Source organism: Thalia democratica, chromosome 6, assembly GCF_965202585.1.
Source record: "Thalia democratica chromosome 6, ktThaDemo2.hap1.1, whole genome shotgun sequence".
NCBI classification, from domain to species: domain Eukaryota; kingdom Metazoa; phylum Chordata; class Thaliacea; order Salpida; family Salpidae; genus Thalia; species Thalia democratica.
The window spans coordinates 30,554,857-30,581,699 of NC_139170.1; the positions used below are offsets into that span (position 1 = coordinate 30,554,857).

Below are 26,843 nucleotides of genomic sequence, written 5' to 3' on the forward strand. Positions count from 1 at the left end.
GATGAACTTTTATGAACTTACAGTCTATAATACACTGTCTTTGAAATAAAAAGCTCAACGAACAACTCTGTTTTCATCGATTGCGGCCAACTTTTATAAACTTTTTTCATTCTTGCTTCACATAACCTACGAGATAACAATTTTTTTTACAAAAGATAAAGCTTTAGAACAATTTTTGATTTTATTAGGTTAAAATTTCACATAAAAAAAAGTTTTGATAATGTTCCAAAATAAGGTTGGACAAATTTTACACTTTAAAAACCTGCTGTAATTAAAAATTTGAAGGAAAATAAAATGTTTTTATCAGCAAAAGTTAAAAAACCTTTGTCACATAAATTAAAAAAAAAAGTTTTTTGAAGCTTGTAGATTACAGTTTGATTAAATTCTATAAAAGTTCTTTGACTGTTTACTGTAAAAAACACTTTCATTATGATAATTTCCACTTTTTTTGTCTTTTAATACCTCACTACTTATATTAAAAAGTTTTAAAAGTCTCAAAAAAAAAAAAAAGTTGTTTTCATACCTGCAAATATTGTTATAGTTTTAAACACACACTGCTCAATGCAAAAAAAAAACTTGTTTTATAATTTCAAAAAATACAAAAAATACTCCTCTTTTTAGCGTGACACAGGCTCAAAACATTTTTAGTCGGCGGACCAATAGCAATTTAATATAGGTATGTTTTCTTTTACTTGGAAAATTTATAAACTTCAAGTTTTTCAAATGTTATACATATCTAATTTTTTTAAATAAAAGTAAATGCTAATAAGTTTTGAATGTAGCAAAGGTTTTTGAATTCAAATTAATTGTGACGTATTTTACAAAGTTATACGTCACGAAGGCTCTTTATAAGTTACTTAACCGTTAAATATTAGAAAGTACTCTATTGACCTACAATTTAATAAAAGAATAAAATACAAATTGAACCTTAGTATTACTGTAAGCTAAGTCCTTTTATCTAATTAGCTACAACATTTAGCACTTTTAAGGAGCTATTTCTTCATCGGAATTTAATTTAATAAGTTTTTTCTCTAAGTTTTACTTTATTATAAATTCTGCAATAGTCTATTTATAAACTTGTTATTAAAAGATAGTAAATCTTTAAAAGTTCTTTGTTTATAAAAACCACGCTTTTCTTTCCAGGGCGCCTATCAATGTTTTTAACTTACTAATTAGTTAGATATAAGTTGAATAAAAATATTAAAAATATTCTAGCAGGTAGCGTTTAAGAATGAAAACTAAATAAATAAAGCTTTAGAGTATTTACTAAAAAATTGAAAACAAACCATATTTAGTAACTATAAATAATGTTTGGATAAAAAAGCTGAAGTTTAATGTATGATGAGAAACAATGTTTAAAGTTAATTAAACAAATTGTAATAAATAGTTTAATTGTCAATTTTAATCGGTGCTGCTGGGAAAAAACTTGTAGGTTACAAACAAATTTTGATACCTCTGTACATCTTAAAACTAAGTAAAATGGTGCTACGCTTGTTTTAACTGAATAAAAATAATTAGTTTTGTTAATCATATGCTTTTTTTAAAATAGTTTCAGTATATGTAGATGAATACCAATTTAGAGAGATACACATTGTAGATTTACAGTTTACAAAATAATTTTGACACTATTTTGACTTTTCATTAGTAATTTTCAAATAAAAAGCTGTGCAAATAACTAAAAATTAATGATAAAACAACTAAATGTACAAGAAAACTTTAATAACAAGATATATATCTATCAACTATATAACAAAATTCGAAATTAAAATTACAATACAAATACCATTTACGTAAGTTTTTATAAATTGTTAAAAGGAAAATATACATAACTAGTCAAAAATTTTTAGTGTGTTGGTAATACCCGGTTTAGTTAGTTGTTTGTTCAAAATTTGATTATAGCGTTTAATTTAAATAGCTTCGCTAATCAGGGTCTTAAACTTATTTATGTATTATTTTAAAATATCAAAGTTTTCAACAGTTTATTCTTTCACATTTACAAATGTTACAGTTACTAATGTGGTCAGATACAGCTGTTTTACCTTTTAAATGTTCTTTGACTCTTTCTACCAGTGGTCTTGATGTAAATCCAATGTATTGTATGCTCTTGTCCTTAAAAGCATTTATATTCATAGACCAAATTGAATTTCAATTCGTCAGGTGTTTTGTCAACTTTATTAATATACTATAAATCTACAATGTGTATCTCTCTAAATTAGTATTTAAAAGTTCCAACATCCCCTCCTGTATTGTATTATATGTAGATGCGGTTAAAATTTTATAGGTTTCAAATTTACTAAAACTTCTTTTAAAACTTTTATTGACTTTTTGTTTTTGAATTTTAGATTTACTAAACGTTCATACAAACAATTAGTAGTTTCAAAATTTTATACTTGCTATTAGTAAAAGTTAGTCTTTAGAAAAAATTTAGTTATACAAAGTATAAATATTCAGTTCACATTTCTTGCTAAGGTATAAAATACTTTATAACAATATATAGTTTTTAATATAAACCTTACAATTAAGCTTAAAATTTTAAAAGTATACTATTTTTCCTTCTTTTATTGCATATTTTGTTCCATTTATGGCTAAAAAAATATTTTGTAGATTTTCGAGAGGTTTGCTCGTTACGCTCAAAAGGCTGCCAATGCCCGCTTTGGAATGAACATGCTGAATTTTATCTTAATTTCTTAATAAAATTGCTATCAAATTTGATTTTAATAGTTTTTATGGGCATTATTTTTATATTTGAAATACTTGTATACTGTTGTTAGATAGTTAATAGTTAAGCTTTTACTAGTAACATTCAAACTTATCTACTTTATTTTTGAAATATCCTATTTATCTTTTTGTTATATTATACTTTTCATAAATTTAACCAGTAAAAATAAGTATAAGACTATAAGTAAAATTCAGACAAATTAGATAATAAATATAATATAGAGTATAGTTTTAAATTTTCTAAATCATTAAGTTTCTCGTTCAAATGTGACGTTACACTACCGAAGAAGCAAGTGATAGAACCCAAAAAACAATATGTTCAGAAGTTGATAATTCAATTAACATACTTTGATCATTTGACGACGGCTCAACTGTGCTTAAGTAGTCACTTAGTCCAGAGCGAGGCTTCACCATAGCACATTTCTGATATTGGTTCGGCTGCGATTGCGCACCTCCCACTCTATTATACATATTTAAATCTTTTGTAATTATATTTCACTGCTAAAAAAAAATATCTGTCAGGTCATATAATAAAGCTAATTAAACTATATAAGAATATAAAGTACACACAACAAAATTTTAATTTCAACTCAATTTTGTTTTAATTACTTCGATTACTTTAACAATTGTCTAAAGAGTTTGTAGTTGTGTATAAATTTTGGTTTTAAACTAAAATTTAATTAATAAACTAGTATTCATTAAATGAAGACAATAGAGTAGAAATAATTTAGATTTATTAGTTTTAATTTAACAACATTAAATCATAACTTTCATTGTTTCTTACAAAAAGAAAAGCATGGAAAAAATATTTAAACGATTGTAATAATATTTGTAATTGTCTTTATAAAATAAGATGAAAAGATCATTTAGTTAGCTAAACAACATTTTTTTTTTAATCATGCTCTCTCATTTCAATTACTCCCATAGTATGACGTCACAAAGGAGGCTGCAAACTAACGATTCATGCGAGTTGGCTGGGTACAGGCTTACTGCTGTTGGATTAAACTTACCTGACGGGAGTCTCAACAGCGATCAGGCAGGCTGTTGACTCAGGGCGAGGTTTCATCATTGCACATTGGTGAAACTGACCTCTGCGATTGTTCCAAATGTGAACAACTCGGCCGTACAATTTCTCCCACGGGGAACTTGCGTTCGCGCAGTCCCCTCTAAATATAACAGTAGATACTACATTTTAGAACTTTTGCGACATGCGGAAGGATTTATTTTTTAATGAGTAAACTAATAAAATATTCTTAATAACAATAAAAAAATTGAAATTTTTTAACTTTTTCAAAACTTACTAAAATGTTTATAGAATTTTTAAACACCCTTAAGTGATAGCTTTAAAATAAACAAATTGATTTATTAACTGTTATAAAAATTTTATTGAAAAGGTTCGATTGATAAAAAGTTTTTTCTTAAAGTAATTATAAGAACATAAAACATTTAAAGTTTTAAAAACACAATTCATTAGTTATAATGTTTTATGCTCAGAAACTGGTCTCAGTCTATCGAAGGCTTGTGGTCTGATGATCGAATTGGTATGATCAAGCCTTGTATAAACTTTTTTTACTTATACTTGAAGCTTTGAAAAAACAATAATATACGGTTTTTCTCAATTTTTTTTTACATAACTGCTGTTCTAAATAGGAAAATTTCAAGCTTAGTACTGCATTGTTTATTGAAACATGATCAAACTTTTCAATAATTAAAAGTATTTATTAAACTTGTTAATTATTGTCGAGTCGCATTCTAATTAGCTGTTCTAATATTAAACTAAAAACTTAATTTGATTTATTTGAATGCTCGTGATGTAATTTTAGTATCAATATTTTTTAAATTTTACTAAGCATAAAATAATTTATATGAATTTAGTTATAGAAAAAAATCATATATTATCCAATTTGATTGCGGTTCGCTGCATTCTTCTTCGTAATATATCTTTATAAACTATTTTATTAGTTAACTAAACAACAACTGACAAATAAAACTCCTTTTTTCTTATTTATCATCTAAAGGTTAGCTTGTACAATTTTGCAAGAATAATCTTTAAACAGATCAACATAAGGTTCTAGTTTACTAAATTCTATTAACCCAGGTTACTTGATATACAGTAAAAGTTTGGATTCTAATTAATTCGAAAGCCCGATATGCCTTTTTTGGGTAGCTGTTAAATTTGCACGAGCGTACAAAACTGCACATGGGGACAAAATTGCACGGGTGCACAAAATTGCACAAAGATACTTTTGCACAAAAACACTTTTGCGCGAGGTAATAAATTTGCACGAAGATAAAATTGCAAGAAGAAACTTTTGCACGCAGGGTCACTTTTGCTCTAAGATACTTTTGCACGAGCAGATATTTTTGCACGGAGACGTTTTTGCACGGGATATTTTTTTTTATTAATTATTATTTTATTAACTTTTAAAAATTTATATTTTAATTTTTTTATTACCACTGTTACCCCTAACCATTACCCTCGGTCGGTAAGTTATATATATATAAATATACTATTCAATTTTTTATTTTATTTACTATCACTGTTACCCCTAACCCGTGGTCGGTAGCTTTTTTTATATAATTTAACTTAATTTGTTTAAAAAAAAAATTCTTGTGATAGTTTTTATTAGTTATTATATTTTTTTTTACTATCACTGTTACCCTTAACCCTTACCCTCGGTCGGTAAATTATATATATATATATTTTATTCAATTTTTTATTTTATTTACTATCATTGTTACCCCTAACCCTTACCCTCGGTCGGTAGCTTTTTTTTATAGAATTAATCTTAATTTATTTAAAAAAAAAAATTTTCCTGTAAAATTTTTTATTAGTTATTTTTTATTTTTTATTTTTACTATCACTGTTACCCCTAACCCTTACCCTCGGTGAGTAACTATTTTTTTTATAAAATTAATTTTTAGATTATTATTATTTTTTTTTGTATATTTTTACTCCCGTGCGAAAATATAACTTGTGAAAAATTGACCTTTGGTGCAAAATCTTCTTCGTGCAATTTTGTGCACTCGTGCAATTTTGTTCTCGTGCAGTTTAGTAACCTCGTGCAATTTTGTCTTCGTGCAATTTAGACCCGTTTCCGCCTTTTTTATTCTAACAGATTTCTTACTAATTTTTTTTTTGAGTTGTACAAAGTTAACTTATTCAAAATTCTATCGTAACATTGAAAATTAATGGATAACATTTATTAATTTTGACATATAATATTCTGATAAGACTTTTTGGTAGTTTTTACTTGACTGGTTTTAGTTTTTCAAAACTTAAAGTATATATCAATGCGTTTAAAAGATCTTTTTACTTTATATATCATCAATTCTTTTTATGTATACATTTGTTTAGTTTATTATAATTAAAAGTACTTTAAATTTTAGTCACTTATTTTTGATTTTGTGTTTTTAGTTGTTTTTTTAGAAGGAAGTTCAATTTTTGCACTGAAATTCGTCCTCTACAAAGTTTCTTAATTACTTTATGTTGTTTATTTTTCTAATTTGTGTTTTAATATAAATCATAAAGCCATTCAATTCGTATTTTCACAGCTAAAGTTTCAGGCAATTTTTTTGGTAAAAAGTAGATTTTTAAGAATTTTAACAATACTAAACTAATTCGGGCTTAATATTTTTTTGTTTTTTATATTTTACATAAAAAAACTCATTTTAATAAAAGATCAGCAAACTATTCCCCGCGGGTCAAATGCAAAGCAAAGCTCTGCAGACTGCGTTGTACATTTAAGCTACAAACAAATGCAGTTTTCATATTTAAATTTTGTTTTTAAAGTTAAGTAACTAGCTATTAACATTACTTAAAGAAAATCAAAATATAATACTTTTAAATATAAAAATAAATTTTTACAGCAAATAACATGATCTACAGATTTAACAAACTGAAAGTTGTCTGCAATTTGTTCATTTCATAATTTTAAAAATCTATAATTGCAATTAAATCGAATAACTTTTAGGATTTAAACACGTTCCTTAGTAGTTTAAAGCAACTAGACTACTGTGTTTGAGTTTAAATACGCGTAGGAAAACCTTGTAAATATAAACTGACCAAGTTCGTTGACATAGTTCTAACATGTGTAAACAATTCCAACAGGTATTATCAGACAATTGTGATTAATTCAATAACATTATAGTATATATAGAATTTTTAAACAAATTAGACAACTAAAACATAAAGTTAATCCAATTTAACTTCAATTCTAATTTGTATTTTTAACTCTTCAAAATAAAAGCTTTGTATGAACTAGATCAGGGTTTCCCAAAGTGGGCGATATCGCCCCCCTGGGGGCGATTTTAGTAAGTTGGGGGGCGATAACTAGTAAGGGGGCGAAAGGGTGGGCGATAACTAGTAAGGGGGCGATTTTAAAATTTTGGGCTGTCATAAAATTTTTACTTTTTATATTGCTATTTTACTAAATTTAGCTTGCTATCGAATATTTGACCCTGAGGTAAAACTTAAACAAAAAAATTATTTTGTTAGAAGAATATAGAGAAAAAATCAAGTACTTATGACTCCTACTTTCAAGTAAATTACATACATACTTTCATTCATATATTTTCTTATTTCACAATTACATAGATCATAGACGATCGGAATCCCTCTAACCATTTTATAACCTGACATATATGTTATTTGGGATCATAAATGGTTTGTAAAAATCTATGTTATATGTTGTTAAATTTCTAGGTAAACTAGCAACCCTGTATACTTTTATTTTTATTGGAAATATCATGGGGTGATAGTTATATCACCTCATGATATTTCCAATTGTTTTTTGAAAAGTCACTAAGTTAGACTAATAAATAAAATTATACAGGGTTGCCAATTTACCTAGAAACCTGAAAAAACTTGGAATTTGACAATTTAGGCAAAAAAAAAACCTAAAAAATCTAGAATTTTTAACGATTTCAACATATTAAGTAGTAAAATTTTGATTTGACACAAAAAACTATCATATAGATAAAATTATGGATCCCTTCGAGGCAGATCTTTTTGAAGTAAACGACTTACAGGAAACCTTCTCAGACTTACAAACTGACCTTGAACTTAAAGTAAATTTTTCCAAAGAACGATATAAAAGCTTTTGGACTCAACAAAAACTAAGGCAAAAGTATCCAATCATATGAGAGAAATTTAGATTGTTGTTTATAGTTTTTCCTTCTAGCCTTGTTGTTGAGAAAGCTTTCAGTTCAGTTATCAACATCTTGAGCAAAAGATCTAATCTAGATATTTGTAAAGGAGACTTTATTTTACTGATTGAGAATCAGATTAGAAAAACTTGCAAGCAGTCATGAACCTCATCCTTCATATTATATTAGACTTAAATGCAGAAATTAATTTATGAGAGTTTTTTTATTTTATTAGATCTTTTAAAATACTTCTTATTTAACCTGGTTTGTATTGTATTAAAGTAGTCTTTTTATAATAAAAATTTTATTAAGTTATTTATTCTACAACAGGTTTGCACAATGCCTAATAAACATTAATTACGGTAGACTTCCTCTTGAGTTCGCACATTTTACCCAAGAAAAGTGCAAATTTATATTTTCTAAAATTTATATAATAAATAAAGTCTATTACTAACTAAGTATTAATAAAACAAAAAATAAATAATATTTAATAGCTTATATAGATCTTTGTTTAGTGAATGTTTGTTTTATTTTTTAGTTGATTTCATGTTTATGCATAACGTTATTGCATATAACATATTTAATTTATCATTTTGTAAAAAAAATGGCAATAATTTTTGAGTTTCCACTTTTTGATTTTGTTCAAAAACCGAACTCAAGCGGAAGTTTACTGTATTTATTAAATGGTTTATGTTTTAAATCTGATAATAGTTTTGTTTTGACCTGGTTAATTTTGTAGTATATATTTGTCGTTTTACATTACACTAAAAGTTTTTATAGCATAGTTATTAAAGTATTTGTTTAAAAGAAATTTATTTGACATCTTTTTGTTATTACTTGTTAAACCTGTATAAATAAAAAATCTTGATAACTATTAAAGTTTTTATTTCAATTTTTTTTTTGGTTTTAAAAGAGTATAGATTTGAGGTCTCTGTTAGAAATTACTTTAAATTTTTCATTTAAAAGATTCTTAAACTCAATTTTATTTTCTAACTTGATTTATTATTGTTAAAAAATCTATATATTAAGGAATTTTAAACTATTAATACAACTGTTTTTTGTTTTATCTTAATTTTTAATAGATTAGCAATCAGATTGTGTTGTTTATTTTAATAGTTCAACACTAGATTTTAGTTGTTCACTATTTTCTTCTTGTAAATTATTATAGGCTAATAACTGGAGAAAAAATAAATTTAAACTGTATTAAATAAGCCATCAAAAAGACTGCTACAGTTACGGTTAAAAGAAAATTTTAACCTAATTAAAAAAAATTTTAATCGATTACTTTCCGTTCACAGAATTAACTGTAAAAGTTTTGATTTTATTTTTTTGAATTTAAATTACGAAAAAAGAAATTGTTAAAATTAAGGTTTAGTTTCCTAAAGGTTATTCCAGTCAAATACTATTTAATGGTATTCTACTACAAAACATATAGTTAAAAAAGTTTAAAATTAGGTTTTTAACTTTACAACTAACTTGCTTATAATATATCTTAGTATTGAAATTTATAATTTTACTGCATTAACTGAAGCTGTTGATGAAACCACTTTTCATGTGAGATAATCAACCAGTCGATCAAACTTCCTCAAACTAGATCAGAAATTATGTTTTAATATTTATTTTGTTATATGTAAAATAAACTAATCATTCTTTTATAGTTTTTTAATCTCTGGTATAGTAATTTTAGTTTATGCCTATCTATAAAATAATTTAAGTATTTTGTGCGGCTTAGATAAGTTACTTAGTATTAACTTCTACATGTCCGAAATTTGTTATATGAGATATTATTATAATGTCAGGTTTAAGTTAAGATTTCAGATGGGTAACGTACGGATAAGATCCAGTCAAATTTCGACCTGTTAAGTAACTTGAAAAGTACTTGTGCAAAATAAACAAAATTTAGCCTTTTGATACTTAATATTTTAAAATACACTTTCAATTTGGTTTTCAGTTCACAATAGTATTTCCTAGATCACAATAATACTAAATAACTTTATTACAATTTTGCTCGAGTTTTTTAATTTTCATATATGTTATTTTTTTAAATTATGCAGCCCGCAATTACATTTTTTAAAAAAGTTGAAACTAGAAAAGATTTTTTAGTAAATATAAATTGCTGACTACAAAATTTGTCCACCACTACCCTAAAAGTTTCATTAGTTTCGAAACAATTCATATCTAAACAGGATTGATTACAGATTACACAAGGCTTTTTAATAATTAAGTATTTTAATACACTTTAATTGGCTTATAAGAAAACAAATGTAACTTATTTTCTCAAGCCCTGTAAACTACTTTGAACACAGCCCAAAAGTGCGTGCATAAGAAGTACCAGACTAAATTACATTTCGAACACAACTTTTTCGGCTCAAAAGTTTGTTAACAAGAGAAAAACTACTTTGTAAAATCGTGGGGGGCGATTATTTTTTAATTTTCTGAAAAGGGGGCGAATTAGAAAATGAGTTTGGGAAACCCTGTTCTAGATACTCGTCAAAGTAGATTTATAATAAAGTTTCAATACATTTTTATACTTTTCTTTTACAATTTTCAATTTATAATTTTCCTTTAAACATAAAAATTATTATATAGTTTGATCGAAAAAATGTTTACAAAAGTAATTAATTAAAAAGTTTAAAAATAACTCACTCATTTTCAAAAAAAGTGTATTAATCAATTTCGTTTAGCTCTCTTCAGAATAACATTGCTAAAAACTATTAATATTATAGAGTAATTTTAGTCATATAGAATGAATTTGAAAAATCTAGCTAAAAATAGTTACGTCATAAAGTATAAAAGTCTGTTTAGAAAAAGTTTGAAAAATAGAATGAAGTCGTACTGAACTAATTTGAAGTAATTTTTAAGACAAAATTGCTAAAACAAAAACAATAAAAATAGTAGAAATTTTTACCTGAAACTAAATTAAATAAAAAGCACATTAAAAATACGACAAAAACGACAACAATATTAATGCAGGGTGCGTCACTTTGGCACGGAGGGTCACTTTGGCACAGCGACAAAATGACACAGTGCGTCACATTGGCACAACGACAAAACGACACGGTGCGTCCCTTTGGCACAGCGACAAAATGACACGATACGTCACTTTGACAGAGCGACAAAATGACACGGTGCGTCACTATAGCATGGATTAACAAACTTATAAGCAAAACTAAACTTCTTCAGTAATAAGACTTTTAAATGTAAAATTTTGATAGTAATTAGTTAAACAAAAAATTTGTTATATTTTTTCCAAATTATAGTAGCTTGATACATTTGAAACTTTTTATGATACATTGCTTTAAAATTTAAGTCATAGTATAAAAACAAAAATATTCTTAAGTTTTATTTTTTACATTTCACGATTTTTCATATTTGTGTAATGAATAAAATTTAGTATTTTTTTTTAAACGTTTAATTAATTATTATCAGGAATTGTTATAAAAAATAAATAAGATTTAATTTAAAGAGTTATTTCGTAGTAAGAATAAGTCATGCGTGTTTTAACTCTAGTTTTTAAAAATACAGATACTTTTGTAGTAACTAGCCATTTATATTAAATATGTATATATATTTATATTCAACATAGTTAATAAGTTAGGATGTTTACTTAAAACTCTGTATTGAAAATGTATAATAAACTTGTCTAAAAGCAAATAATTAAAATAAACGGTCCTGGAGCCTAAATTTATGTAAAAGTTAAAAATAGTATTATGATAATTTTAGAAAAAATTAAGAGTCTGATGCAACCATTATATATTTATCACTTAAAAAAAATCACTAGAGGTTATACATACAACATTGCTGCTGCAGCCTTCCAATTAAAGCTGCAGCCATTCTATTAAAGTCAATACTATAAGTCTTTTTTATTTTTACAAAACTTTTTAGTCTAAAATATAAATAATTAAACTTAGAGTATGACAGATATTATAGTATTTTATTGCATATAAGGAATTAAATAGCATTTATGTTTAATACAAAATCAGTAAATAAATTTCATAATAATACAGTAAAAGCAGGTTTTAATTTGCTTGTAAAACATTTCTGCTACTTTATATTCTTGAGTTTTATTACAAAGTTTTAAAAAACTCGGTTTTGTCTTAACTCTGTTATGAAAATCATATTTAATTTTCTATTTTTAATCTTGCGAATAAAAAAAGGAGTTTTTTGTAAAAACAAATACATTTTCTAGAATTTCTAAAAACTTTATTCTAAAATTTTTCAACAATATTGTTTATTAATTAGGAGTTAATTTCTTTTAGATGAAAAAGTAAAAAAAAAATTACTTATTTACTTTTGATTTTAAATAGACAACATTTTGAATGTATGGGGCGATCAGCAGTAATTGGTGAAAGCGATGTTCTATTTACCTAATTACCATGGGCAACCCGTGGTCTCCAATATCTGTATTGAGACATTGGAGACCACGAGTTGCCTGAGCTTTAGGTATATTCTAATAGGAATCACACGCCTAATCCATTAAGAAACGGAGCGAGAAAATAATTTAGATATTTACTAATCAATTTTTTAACGAGCTTAAAATTTTGACAATATCAATTGCGATAATGTTATATTTTGCGAAGTTTTACTATTATGTTAGTAAGAAAAATTGTATTTTGTTATAGCAAGTCTACAATTGTATTACAAGTGTGTATTAGTGGTTTATTGAGTTTTATTTAAAGAGATGCTTAATGTAGGGAATGTTTTGCAAAAAAAAAACTAATTTATTTGCGGTTATTTGTACTTAAACTTTTATCTATGCATTTTTAGTGCTTAGGTGCACAATTTTATTTGCGAAAGAGCATTATGTTTCTATTTCTAAGTGCACGATATATGTTGCAACTAACATAAGTCGCATAGAGGCGCAAAATTTCGATCTTTTAAGTCAAGTGCACAATGATTTTTTGAAGATGTTGCTACTAACGTAGGTCTTCAGGGAAAGCAGTATTTCAGTTCAAAATTGCAACCTATTAAGTCGCCAAAAAAGCGCAAGTAGTAATTTTTTTAAGCATAAAAACGTAAAATAAGAACCGCATTAGAGTTAAGAATTACAACAGCAGAAAAGTTGTTTCGATAACGTCTGAGTTTTAGTTTATAAAACAAATTTTCCTCTGTATTTACATCTACTAGTTTATTGTTTTGATGTCGTAAATGATTGATCTAAAATGTAGATTGTATTTTCTAAATCAAAATGTTGCTGAAGTTTAAAAAGTATGTTTATATGAGTTTTTATCTTTCTAGTCGTAAAATAAAAAGTCATTTTCTAATTTTCATTACTCGTTTCAAGTTCTAGTACAAAACTGTGTTTAAGTTTTTTCATTCGAAAGAAATCAAAAATAAATTCCCTCTAACTCTGGCAGTCGTATTTTGTTAAAAAAGTTGCTGCTTTTGCATCTTTGTGAACGTTGTTTGCTAAAAATAATTATTTGTCGTTTATTAAGCACAGCTTTTAAGCACACCTAACACCTTGCTACTGCTTAAAAATGAGTATGTTGTTTATAAGTACGACGATGGACAATAGAAGGTATAAACATTACGTGTTTCACTTTATTTTATGAAGTCACAATCAAAAATTCCTGCGGTCTTTGTTATTAAAGTTTATCAATGTGATTGTTGCTAATTCTACAAAACCGGTTAGAAGACAGGAAACCGAAAAGTTCCCTAGAAAAATAAGATCGTTGTCCATATCAATGAAGATTGAAATTTCACAACAAATCGTTCCTTCCCTTATTAACCACCGTGTCATTTTGTCGCTGTGCTAAAGTGACCCTCCGTGTCATTTTGTCGCTGCGCCAAAGTGACCCTCCGTGCCAAAGTGACGCACCGTGTCGTTTTTTCGCTGTGCCAAAGTGACGCACTGTGTCATTTTGTTGCTGTGCCAAAGTGACCCTCCGTGCCAAAGTGACGCACCTTGTCATTTTGTCGCTATGCCAAAGTGACCCTCCGTGCCAAAGTGACGCACCGTGTCATTTTGTCGCTGTGCCAAAGGGACGCACCGTGTCGTTTTGTCGCTGTGCCAAAGTGACCCTCCGTGCCAAAGTGACGCACCGTGTCATTTTGTCGCTGCAAAATTGACCCTCCGTGCCAAAGTGACGCACCGTTCCAAGGTGACGCACAGTGTCATTTAGTCGCTGTGCCAAAATGACGCACCGTGTCATTTTGTCGCCGTGCCAAAGTGACCCTCTGTGCCAAAGTGACGCACCGTGCCAGAGTGACGCACCGTGTCATTTTTTTGCTGTGCCAAAGTGACGCACCGTGTCATTTTGTCGCCGTGCCAAAGTGACCCTCCGTGTCGAAGTGACGCACCGTGCCAAGGTGACGCACCGTGTCATTTTGTCGCTGTGCCAAAGTGACGCACCGTGTCTATTTGACGACCGTGTCATTTTGTCGCTGTGTCATTCTGACCCGCTCCCAATTTTAATAGCTCTGTTGGTTATGCATTGTATGATCTTCAATTTTTGTATGGTGGGACAAAACGAGTTCCAGGAAATTTAGTGTGGACTGAAATTTTCTTTTCTGTACACAGAAGTAGAAAAGGTTTTGTTGCTGTTTCTAGGAATGTTAATGTCTAAAAAGTGAATTTTACCGGAAACTCTTCTTCAACGGTAAAAACTATGCATTTGTGCATCTTATTTAGCAAAGTAAGAAAGTTATTGACATTGTTTTTTGAAGTAAAAATAGCAACAACATCATCGACATACCTATAATGTACAAGTGGCTTACTGTTATCTAATGAAAGAAGACTATTTTCATAGTAACCGACAAAAATGTTAGCAAGAATAAGGCTTAAAGGGCTTCTCATCGCTACGCCATCAATTTGACGAAACATGAGATTATTAAAACTAAATTGTACATTTTTCGTGGCCATACATAGCATATCATTGCAAACAGATCTTTGGAAAGGAGGCGGAAGTAAGTCAGAATTTTACAACTGATCTAAACAAATATTTAAAACTTCATCAATTTTTATATGTATAGCCTAAGAAAGTTTAAATATATATAATTCTAAATCTTTAGTTACTCATTTATACCTAATATAAAATATGCAACAAAATTTTGTTGGCATATAATACATTTTTAATGTTTTTAAATGCTATGAGAAAACGACACTAAAAAAACACAAATTTTTCTTGATATAATTTACTGAGAACGTCTAATAGTTTTAAATAAAAAGTTTAAAATAATTAACTAAAAGCGTTAAAACGTTACAAACAAGCATAAAACTAAGGGATTTTCTTTTCGATTATAAACTTAGTTTAACTGTTATTAAGTTAATATTTTAAATAATTAAAAACATTTGTGTGGTTTATTAAAAAATAAAAGTAAATGTAATTAAAATTTGACAAAGCAAATAACAATTCGTTTTATTGTTATAGATACATCGTTTACTATAATTAACTTAATATGAATTTCAAGTTGGTAAATTTATATTTTTAAAAGTACAGAAAATTTCAATGTAATTTTAATTTTTTAAAAGTAGCTATAGTTGTTAAAAAAATAGTTATGTTTTAAAATAAATAAGTACTATTTAAACAATGATTTTGATTCTATTATATAAAAAAATTGTCTTTGAACAATTTAGAATTGATATTTGTCTAGTTTAAGACAAAAGTTTTAAGTTAAGGGATTTTTTGAAAGGAGTAAAAATTGTGCATCCCATAAAAAATACCACGCGTCGCTACTTCATTGTACTAGCACTTTCCAGTGAGAAAACAAAAACTTTTGTTAAAAACCAAACCGTATGTTTGTTTGATTAAAAACGAGTAAAAACTATTTACTTAACAGTTTACTCACAGTTTTTGTTTAATTAAAAACGAGTAAAAATTTTTTAGTCAATGATTTATTTGTTGAAACTAAAAGACTTTTACTCGTTTTATGCATTTATAGATTTATGGTTGTCATAGAAACAAAACAGTTTGTTTAGAGGATAACTTATTTGCAAATTGAAAAAAATATATAACTACTCATTTTATTTTTCAAACGATAGTTCAAAAAAATATTTGAAAATAAATGTTTAGTGTTTAAATATATTCTTAAATAGTAGTAAAATTTTTTTAGTCAATGATTTATTTGTTGAAACTAAAAGACTTTTACTCGTTTTATGCATTTATAGATTTATGGTTGTCATAGAAACAAAACAGTTTGTTTAGAGGATAACTTATTTGCAAATTGAAAAAAATATATAACTACTCATTTTATTTTTCAAACGATAGTTCAAAAAAATATTTTAAAATAAATGTTTAGTGTTTAAATATATTCTTAAATAGTTCTTTAATAAGATTTTTTTATTTACAAATTAGTACTGAATTGTGAGAAATGGATTGAAAAAATAAACTTTTATTGATGCGAAAGCAATACTTTTTGTATACTTAACTTTTTTTTCTAATATTTAAATACAAAGATTACATAAAGGAAAACGTAATTAAAAAAATTCTTAGGTTTTTCGAAATAAAACGCGTACTATTCAAACTATATTGTGCTAGTTTTCATGAAAGAAACAAGTAAACAACTAGTTTTAATTTAAAACGCATAAAAAATCATTTTAAAATGTTTTTTTAATAAATAACACAAAACTTAGATTATATTAAACTATCAAAGTTTATACAAAAGCAATAAAAAATGTATGTTTATAATCTAGTTCAGGGTTTCCCAAACTCATTTTCTAATTCGCCCCCTTTTCAGAAAATTAAAAAATAATCGCCCCCCACGATTTTACAAAGTAGTTTTTCTCTTGTTTACAAACTTTTGAGCCGAAAAAGTTGTGTTCGAAATGTAATTTAGTCTGGTACTTCTTATGCACGTACTTTTGGGCTGTGTTCAAAGTAGTTTACAGGGCTTGAGAAAATAAGTTACATTTGTTTTCTTATAAGCCAATTAAAGTGTATTAAAATACTTAATTATTAAAAAGCCTTGTGTAATCTGTAATCAATCCTGTTTAGATATGAATTGTTTCGAAACTAATGAAACTTTTAGGGTAGTGGTGGACAAATTTTGTAGTCAGCAATTTATATTTACTAAAAAATCTTTTCTAGTTTCAACTTTTTTAAAAAATTTAATTGCGGGCTGCATAATTTAAAAAAATAACATATATGAAAATTAAAAAACTCGAGCAAAATTGTAATAAAGTTATTTAGTATTATTGTGATCTAGGAAATACTATTGTGAACTGAAAACCAAATTAAAAGTGTATTTTAAAATATTAAGTATCAAAAGGCTAAATTTTGTTTATTTTGCACAAGTACTTTTCAAGTTACTTAACGGGTCGAAATTTGACTGGATCTTATCCGTACGTTACCCATCTGAAATCTTAACTTAAACCTGACATTATAATAATATCTCATATAACAAATTTCGGACATGTAGAAGTTAATACTAAGTAACTTATCTAAGCCGCACAAAATACTTAAATTATTTTATAGATAGGCATAAACTAAAATTACTATACCAGAGATTAAAAAACTATAAAAGAATGATTAGTTTATTTTACATATAACAAAATAAATATTAAAACATAATTTCTGATCTAGTTTGAGGAAGTTTGATCGACTGGTTGATTATCTCACATGAAAAGTGGTTTCATCAACAGCTTCAGTTAATGCAGTAAAATTATAAATTTCAATACTAAGATATATTATAAGCAAGTTAGTTGTAAAGTTAAAAACCTAATTTTAAACTTTTTTAACTATATGTTTTGTAGTAGAATACCATTAAATAGTATTTGACTGGAATAACCTTTAGGAAACTAAACCTTAATTTTAACAATTTCTTTTTTCGTAATTTAAATTCAAAAAAATAAAATCAAAACTTTTACAGTTAGTTCTGTGAACGGAAAGTAATCGATTAAATTTATTTTTAATTAGGTTAAAATTTTCTTTTAACCGTAACTGTAGCAGTCTTTTTGATGGCTTATTTAATACAGTTTAAATTTATTTTTTCTCCAGTTATTAGCCTATAATAATTTACAAGAAGAAAATAGTGAAAAACTAAAATCTAGTGTTGAACTATTAAAATAAACAACACAATCTGATTGCTAATCTATTAAAAATTAAGATAAAACAAAAAACAGTTGTATTAATAGTTTAAAATTCCTTAATATATAGATTTTTTAACAATAATAAATCAAGTTAGAAAATAAAATTGAGTTTAAGAATCTTTTAAATGAAAAATTTAAAGTAATTTCTAACAGAGACCTCAAATCTATACTCTTTTAAAACCAAAAAAAAAATTGAAATAAAAACTTTAATAGTTATCAAGATTTTTTATTTATACAGGTTTAACAAGTAATAACAAAAAGATGTCAAATAAATTTCTTTTAAACAAATACTTTAATAACTATGCTATAAAAACTTTTAGTGTAATGTAAAAAGACAAATATATACTACAAAATTAACCAGGTCAAAACTAAACTATCATCAGATTTAAAACATAAACCATTTAATAAATACAGTAAACTTCCGCTTGAGTTCGGTTTTTGAACAAAATCAAAAAGTGGAAACTCAAAAATTATTGCCATTTTTTTTACAAAATGATAAATTAAATATGTTATATGCAATAACGTTATGCATAAACATGAAATCAACTAAAAAATAAAACAAACATTCACTAAACAAAGATCTATATAAGCTATTAAATATTATTTATTTTTTGTTTTATTAATACTTAGTTAGTAATAGACTTTATTTATTATATAAATTTTAGAAAATATAAATTTGCACTTTTCTTGGGTAAAATGTGCGAACTCAAGAGGAAGTCTACCGTAATTAATGTTTATTAGGCATTGTGCAAACCTGTTGTAGAATAAATAACTTAATAAAATTTTTATTATAAAAAGACTACTTTAATACAATACAAACCAGGTTAAATAAGAAGTATTTTAAAAGATAAAATAAAAAAACTCTCATAAATTAATTTCTGCATTTAAGTCTAATATAATATGAAGGATGAGGTTCATGACTGCTTGCAAGTTTTTCTAATCTGATTCTCAATCAGTAAAATAAAGTCTCCTTTACAAATATCTAGATTAGATCTTTTGCTCAAGATGTTGATAACTGAACTGAAAGCTTTCTCAACAACATAGCTAGAAGGAAAAACTATAAACAACAATCTAAATTTCTCTCATATGATTGGATACTTTTGCCTTAGTTTTTGTTGAGTCCAAAAGCTTTCATATCGTTCTTTGGAAAAATTTACTTTAAGTTCAAGGTCAGTTTGTAAGTCTGAGAAGGTTTCCTGTAAGTCGTTTACTTCAAAAAGATCTGCCTCGAAGGGATCCATAATTTTATCTATATGATAGTTTTTTGTGTCAAGTCAAAATTTTACTACTTAATATGTTGAAATCGTTAAAAATTCTAGATTTTTTAGGTTTTTTTTTTTGCCTAAATTGTCAAATTCCAAGTTTTTTCAGGTTTCTAGGTAAATTGGCAACCCTGTATAATTTTATTTATTAGTCTAACTTAGTGACTTTTCAAAAAACAATTGGAAATATCATGAGGTGATATAACTATCACCCCATGATATTTCCAATAAAAATAAAAGTATACAGGGTTGCTAGTTTACCTAGAAATTTAACAACATATAACATAGATTTTTACAAACCATTTATGATCCCAAATAACATATATGTCAGGTTATAAAATGGTTAGAGGGATTCCGATCGTCTATGATCTATGTAATTGTGAAATAAGAAAATATATGAATGAAAGTATGTATGTAATTTACTTGAAAGTAGGAGTCATAAGTACTTGATTTTTTCTCTATATTCTTCTAACAAAATAATTTTTTTGTTTAAGTTTTACCTCAGGGTCAAATATTCGATAGCAAGCTAAATTTAGTAAAATAGCAATATAAAAAGTAAAAATTTTATGACAGCCCAAAATTTTAAAATCGCCCCCTTACTAGTTATCGCCCACCCTTTCGCCCCCTTACTAGTTATCGCCCCCCAACTTACTAAAATCGCCCCCAGGGGGCGATATCGCCCACTTTGGGAAACCCTGATCTAGTTCATACAAAGCTTTTATTTTGAAGAGTTAAAAATACAAATTAGAATTGAAGTTAAATTGGATTAACTTTATGTTTTAGTTGTCTAATTTGTTTAAAAATTCTATATATACTATAATGTTATTGAATTAATCACAATTGTCTGATAATACCTGTTGGAATTGTTTACACATGTTAGAACTATGTCAACGAACTTGGTCAGTTTATATTTACAAGGTTTTCCTACGCGTATTTAAACTCAAACACAGTAGTCTAGTTGCTTTAAACTACTAAGGAACGTGTTTAAATCCTAAAAGTTATTCGATTTAATTGCAATTATAGATTTTTAAAATTATGAAATGAACAAATTGCAGACAACTTTCAGTTTGTTAAATCTGTAGATCATGTTATTTGCTGTAAAAATTTATTTTTATATTTAAAAGTATTATATTTTGATTTTCTTTAAGTAATGTTAATAGCTAGTTACTTAACTTTAAAAACAAAATTTAAATATGAAAACTGCATTTGTTTGTAGCTTAAATGTACAACGCAGTCTGCAGAGCTTTGCTTTGCATTTGACCCGCGGGGAATAGTTTGCTGATCTTTTATTAAAATGAGTTTTTTTATGTAAAATATAAAAAACAAAAAAATATTAAGCCCGAATTACTATATCAGTAAAATGTTGTTTATTTTCTGTTATTAATTTATAAATTAATATAAAAAATAAATTTATTTTCAAATCAACTAAATTTTCTCGGTTAAATCCGTTATTATCAAACATTTTCTATGTCATTTTGGTAACAATAAAATTTATAAGTGCAAAAAATTATTGTTAACTTGTAACTAATTATACTTAACAACTGTATTTGTAGGCAAATAATTTATTTGACTGCTTCACAAACTCTTTCGTGTGCCGCAGTTGTTTAAGAATATATGGAAAGAGATATAAAAACACTACTTCAAACCAAAGTTTGGATAAAATATGATAGATAACATAAGTAATAAATAATAATTAAACTAAGAGCTTAATTGTAAGTTTTTACCACAAAGACTATTTTTATTAATTGAAAAGATTTTTTTAGCTTTAATGTACAATGCAGGCCGCAGATTTTCGTTTTGCATTTAGACCACGGGCTGTAATTTGCCTACCTTTGATTTAAAATTAGTTTTTTATACAAAAATTATTTCAACGAAAAAATAAAATTGAGCCCTAAGTGTTACGTCAGTCGAATGTTGTTGGTTATTTTTGTATAAAATTTAATTTATCTAAATTTTTAAACTGCACGTTTAGAAAAAAGCCATGGAAAATAGTCAAGTTATCTATGATCTTATAAATGAAATGCTTGATACCATTGTTGAAAAAGAGAATTCAGATAAAGATTTCATTCAGCAAGAAGTGAAAAACTCGCAGGATACAGAAAGTGTATTGTTTCCTGAAGTTGTAATTCTTAATTTGACATCTTCAAATAAAAAAGTTATGGATTCATCACCTAATATTGATAATCTAATAACTGAAATAAAATGTGACCTTAACAATACAGCAGCTAACTTGGAGCAGTTTGAGAAATGCGTTTTTGATGTTTTATCAACACAACAAAGTAAAGTTACTGAAAGTAAAGCTTACAAGCAGCTTGAGGGTCTTGAATCCAGAATGAAACCATCTTCCGGCTTAATGAACAACAACTTGGAAGAAAGCAAAGATCTGGAGTTATTTCAAAAATCAGAAAGTAAAACAAGCTCAAATGGAAAATGTGAAAGCTTTGAACTTGATGGCGCTAGATTAGATTGTATCGATAAAACAAACTTTCAAGTTGTTGACAGTCTTATGGGAGAAATGTTAGACACGATCGAAAGTGAAAATTCAGAATGTTATTACCTCAACTCAGAAATTGATAGTTCTACTTGCACAATAAATCTTCTGTATTCAGAGCTGGACTTAAAAAGCAACAATTGCATTGATTTGATCTCCAATACGGATAGTTTGATTACTGAACTCAAATCAGATCAGAACATAAAAGAAGCTAGTTCTGACGAAATTTACGAAAACTATGATGACAATTTTGTGTCACACAAAACTAATAAAGCCATTGAAATTTTCAAAACAGCTGAAAGTTTCACCTCAGAAATACAACAGTTCTCTAGCGTGACAAAAAATGACTTAAAAATGGACAAAGACAGCAAATATGTTGCAGAGCCTATTACAAAAGCGTACGTTGGTCAAAATGATGTTACCTTTGATAAGGGAGACACAAAATATCAAGTACTTAAAAGTGTCATCGATAATGATGAAACTTCAACTAGAAAATGCTCGGACGTGAAGAAAGATACTAAAATGACTCTAGATTCTAAATACTATACCAATTTGATTGAAAACAGTGAAACGTTTGAAAGAGGAGACAACATTACAAAAACGACCGTTAAGTTTTACGAAAACAATGAAAAACTAACAAAGGTTAAACATCAGTTAGGTGCAAGTTTGATAAAAAGAGAACTAAAAGCAAAAAGAGAATGCACAAATGAAATTGTCCAAGCTACTAATCAATATGTTAATAACCTTTTCCAAGCTGTTAATTTTCAAGCTTCTGAAAACATCAGTGCAGTAGAAAAACCTGCTGACAACAATTCTGAACAAAATTTGTCATGTTCAGGAAAACAGTTGTGTCCAGAATTAAATCTCAGAGACAACATTAGTAGTTTTTTGACACATAGTAGGGATGGTATCATAACTGAAAAAATATCTGATCTCAGCAATTCAGTGGTTAATTTAGTTGAAGTCAGGGCAAAATTTCCTGATGATTTTGCATCAAACCAGACCGAAGCTACTGAAGCTTGCAATTCAATTGAGCGCTTTTTCGATAGAGTCAAAAACAATATTGAGCTAAGTAAAGATGTGAATATTTATGCAGAATCTAAAAACGAAAATAAAGTATGTTTTAGAAAGGTAGAGGAAAAAACAGAAACGTTTAAAGATTTTGACGAGAATTTTGAAAAATCGACTCTGGTTGAAAACTCATCATTTAAAAGTCCAATAAAAAAAGACTTACAAGTAGAAAACAAAAGCATCGATAAAAACATTCGAAAAACAAATAAATATATCGAAATATCATTTGATAATTATATCGAATGTCTTTTCCAAGGTGATATAGACTTTGAATGTAACAGTTCAGCAAAAACAACTGCTCACTACGAATCTCAACGTTCGAAAAAACCAAACACAACAAAAACGACTTTCTTGAAATTTTTCAAGCTGAAAAAGATTCGTTCTAATCAAGTTTCTCCTGCAGAAATGAAACCAGAAGTGAAATCGAAATCTAAAGTGAGAAAATTTGCTTCGAATTTTATCAATGGACTGAGAACGTCGTTTGGAAATCTCAGGCAAGCTTGCAGAAGTAAAAGAAATCCACTCGTCTTTTGCTCTGTTCCAATCTTCTTCCACAGATAAACTTAGAATTAATAAAATACATAAGTTGATAAAACTTTAATAAACTTTAGCAACAGAAATTGGTTATTTTTATACTTACAACTTTTTAAAAGTACTGTTTTTTTATCTAAAATGATAAAAATAAATAGTATTATGTTTAATAACTTTATATTATTTATTCAAAAATTATAAACAGAAATATACTTTTTGTTAATCTAATTATTTTACATGACCAACATTTTTTTTACATAGTTTTAAGTAAATTTTACAAAATTATAAGTTTCCGTAAAAAATAATGCTCAATTTTGCCCAGCTGATATAGATTTTTAATAAAATTTTAATTGTTACGTCAAAATAGGTAAAAATTTTAAAGTAGTATTTTATTCTGGGAAACTATTAACTAAGATTACCTTAGTTCCCATTATAAATTGGTACTTAGTGTAAATAACTTTTAATTAAGTATTGTTTTTCAACTAGTAAGTACAATTTTACTCAAAAAATGTCCAATAAAATCACTAAATTTTTATTTTACTTAGTTGATTGTATATAATAATGTTGTGTGAAACTTTTAATCCTTGAAAAGTTCAGTTTATAGAGTTTTCAAAATCATCTTAACACCACTACACCACCTGGCAACTTATTCTTTTATCATTTAATGGTATTTTAATATTTTTATTTAAGTTATTTTATACTTGTATATATGTTGGCCACAAAGTTGATTCTTGATTTTTTTAAATTTTAAACTCCAAGAGATTTCAAAACCATCTTTAGAATCCCTGCATTATTAGGCAAACATTTAATTATCATTTAAAGATATTTTAATTTTATTGTATAATTCTAAACATTTCTTTTAGTGAAATTTCAAATTTTATAGATCAAATTACTTGAAAAAAATATTTTTATTATAAATAGATATATAAATGTAAAGAGTTTAAAAAATAAAAACAAAAATTTCTAAGATTTCTATCTATACTAACGTTTAAATTAAAAATTTAAACACATAATTTTTCGACTAAATATTGCGTAGTACGCACAATGCGTACTTAACTTTAAGTGTATTTTAATAAATTAAATACAGAGCTAAAGCTCCTCTTAGTCTTATTTATATTCTTATTAACAGCCAAAATCTTAGAGCATTTTGTGCTGGGGGCAGATCTACATTTACCTTCTCTATGGTAAGAAAAATGTTTAAGAAAGTAAATACATGAACAACTATCCATTTAGTACTATAATTTTGTTAGTTAAATTAAGGTGAAAAATCACAACAACCAGTTTTAAAATTACAAACAGTTTAATTTTTGTTATTTAAACTAATAACAGCAATAAGAAACAACAATTTATAAACAAGAAGTCTCATACTTTTCAAATACAGTTTGGCACTAATCAAAGTTAGTGTAAAAACAGCTTATCATAACAACGACTTAATAAAATAAACATTAATCGCCAACACACGACGAAAATGGCCAAATATTAAAGTTACAGTTTAATAAAAAAGAGCAAACTTGTCACAACTCCATCATAGTTCTTTTTTCCCTTGCGTCAACTAACTTTTTGACGGTTATTCCAGAAAAAATATTCTTTTTACCAAAAAGCTAGCTCTAAGCATGTTGACTTTGTTATTGGTTTTAATCTGTTCTCTTTTCAATGCTTAAAAAAATTAAAAAAAAAAGAGAATTGTACCGACTTAAGTCTTATGTGCCATGTTTTCAACCTGGACGTTAGTTCCATGCTCATTGTTTTATTTACATTTCAGAACTTAATTGAAAACAATGGTCGCCTAACGTATGCGTCGAACCATATTATGACTATTCTTAAAAGCTCCTAATATAATTAGTAAATTTAAACTATAAGTTACAAAACTTCAAATATAGATGTTTACTAAAATCGATATTATTACATATAACTAACATAAATTGTTATTCGAAAATCCAAACAGACTCATTTAAATTATTATTCAAGTAACAATATAATCACAAGAGATTTTAAGTTTTAGACTGCTTTTAAGTTGTTTAGATTTATTACTTTTTTATTTTTCAAAGACACAAGAATATAAAGATATAGTAAACAATTTATTTATACAGTTAGGAAATTTTCAATTAATTTTCGATTTTAGTACTTTACTAATTACTGCATCATAATGATATTAACTTTAAAACTCAATAAAACGATATAACTTTTTTTTAATGGGGTTTACATATCAACACTAAAAACTTAAATGCTTTTAGTGTCGATTTTAGTTTTGTAACGATCGTAAAATCAGTGTATTTCATTTAATAGAAGTTGAAAAAATTAAAAAGCAACTAGAATTCAAGCAACAAGCCAAACTCTTCTAAACCAAAAAAAAAGTTGTATTTATTGAAATAATTTTAAAATTAGCTGTTAATAAACTACTTAATAGCTGATACTAATACTTAGTAATACAAAACTTGGTATGCATTTTAATTTTATGGTCTTTTATTTCAGAAGATACTCGAGTTTTTTAAAATAAATTTAACTTAAAAGTATTAAAGTTGTTTTCAAATGCTTAAAGATAACATAAAGTAAAACTAACTAATATCAACTCAGTTATATCTAAACATAAAAGTTGTAACTTTACAATATTTTTATAAACTTTCTATGGGTTTTAAATACCTTTTTAATTTTTTAGATGTAGTGTATATTTTGAGAATAATTAATATTTATTTTTAGTCAAGGTCCACAATAGTAGCACTTTTAATCTTATTTTAGAAACTAGATCAAGGTTTTCCTAATTTAATTTTTTAACTAAACGTTTCGAGAAAAGTTAATAAAAAAAAATACAAATATCTCCTAGAGTGGAAACGGGTCAAAATTGCACGAAGGCAAAATTTTACGAGGTTACTAAATTGCACGAAGACAATTTTGCACCAAGGATCAATTTTGCACGAGCTACAATTTTGTCTGGAGGGTCATTTTTGATTAATTAATAAAAATAAAAAGTTACCGACTGAGGGTAAGGGTTAGGGGTAACATTAATAGTAAAAAAACTAATTAAAAAAAAATTAATAAAGAAATTAAAAAGCAAAATAAATACTTTCAAAAATCAATCTGTGCAAAAATGTCTCCGTGCAAAAGTAACTTCTTGCAATTTTGTAAGCTCTTGCAAATTTAAAAGTTATCCCCTAGACTAGTTAGTAATCGTTTATTTATTTTGCCATTTTATTAATTAATTTATTCTGATAACAAAAGTCTGTATTAACACCAATAAAAAGTCGTTATTATATTATTAATGTACAGATAAGGAAAAATAAACTAAACTGCTAGACAATCATATGTTTTACGCAGACCTTACTTTTAATTTTATTTCACCATCTATTCAATTTAAAAATTGTAGACAAAAATCGCCGTTTTCTCAAAAAATATTACCTATAAGTTGTTTAAATTAAGCCGAATTAACAATTACTCCTTTTTTTTGTAAGTTTATTAATAATAGCAACATTACTAAAACAAGTAATTTGATAAAAAATTTCAAAACGAATTCATTTTGCTTCTATTATTAAGAGCATGTTGATCTCTCTAGCTTTGATAATTTATATCCAAAAACCACTTTAAGTTTTGTTAAGTT

At 26.6% G+C, this 26,843-nt stretch overlaps 1 non-coding gene across 1 annotated transcript; it reads left to right on the top strand.

Annotated features, from left to right (window-relative positions):
• The first annotated feature begins 3,720 nt into the window (after window positions 1-3,720).
• On the top strand, window positions 3,721-3,884 carry LOC145839630 (U1 spliceosomal RNA). Its single transcript, XR_014370079.1, has one exon. It is a non-coding gene; the product is annotated as a U1 spliceosomal RNA (small nuclear RNA).
• Window positions 3,885-26,843: the final 22,959 nt, after the last annotated feature.